This window comes from Echinococcus granulosus, assembly GCF_000524195.1.
Source record: "Echinococcus granulosus chromosome Unknown EG_S00115, whole genome shotgun sequence".
Classification (NCBI taxonomy): domain Eukaryota; kingdom Metazoa; phylum Platyhelminthes; class Cestoda; order Cyclophyllidea; family Taeniidae; genus Echinococcus; species Echinococcus granulosus.
Window position 1 is genome coordinate 42,257 of NW_020170495.1, and position 1,211 is coordinate 43,467.

The following is a 1,211-nucleotide window of genomic DNA, read 5'->3' on the forward strand; positions in this document are numbered from 1 at the left end:
GTAAATGACAGTTGTGATCATAGAGCTGAGAAGCAAGCCTTGAACTATAAGGTTTGGGGGACAGTAGTCCTTGATTAGGCCGTGAAGTGAGTACTCGTCGCAGTGACAGCTGTGACGCAATAAGGATGTAATCTGATTGATCATCCAAGAGGACATTTGAGGGTGTTGCTTGATATTTCCGTTGTACTGCAGCACAAGAAAAGAGGCACTGTACTAGAGTTTTCTTTAAATCTCCACATGACCATTGGCCACAATTAACAATTGAAGGCAAATTAACTGAAACGTGGCACGCGAGAGTGTGGATGCATTTTCATTAAAACGTCTGCACTGTTCACCGTAAGCAGCCTATCGTTTAATGATGCCACCATGCTAAACTTCCTTTCACTCCAAAGAAGTTCTTGCGGCATCAACCCAATTCGACTCAGCTATCCTCCCTTTCTCCTCCTCCCCCTCCTCCTCCTCGTCCATGCTCCACTTCCTCCCACTCCTCCTCCTCCTCCTCCCTAACCCACCCCAAAAAATAAAAACAGGAATTATATATGTCGCAAATGTATTAAGCTCGCTACAGCTATAAATACAAGAGGCGTTCATTGAGAAACTACACAACAATTAACACTGGATGTTCTAGCAGCCCTTGACCCACCGCGATGCCAACTCAATGGCAATTAGTTCAACGATTGTCAGCCGATGAGTGTCCACTGTGTCTGCTCGATGCAAGCAGCACACTCGGCAATTTGTGCTAGCGCATCGCCATCAGCACCGCATCGGAGGACGTATAATACAACGTCGGATGACTCGACCAACTCTCTCACGTGTTCGTTGACACGGTAGATCACTTTCTCACCTCCGCGTCGAGAAGAAATTACATCCCTCGGACAGAGGGTGAAGTAATTATATTTCAAGTAGTTTCCCCAATGAACTCTGCCAGGTATGTGGCACGCGTGGAGTCGGAAAGAGAGAAAGTCTGATTCCACGGCCCGATGCTGCGGAGCGAGCAATCTTCACGGAGGTAACTCAACAAGTCGGTGTCAAATTTGGAAGAAAGGCACAAGCACTTCTGAACCACAAATGTCTCTTTTGACATTAGTTCGCGGAGGCATTTGTTGAAGAAGTTGTATACACTCCAACGGTAGTATAGGGAATCTCGCGTGTTGGGAAGGGAAACGAGGGCTTTCCGCGTAGTAGCAGTTCACACAGCTGCTTGTCCATCC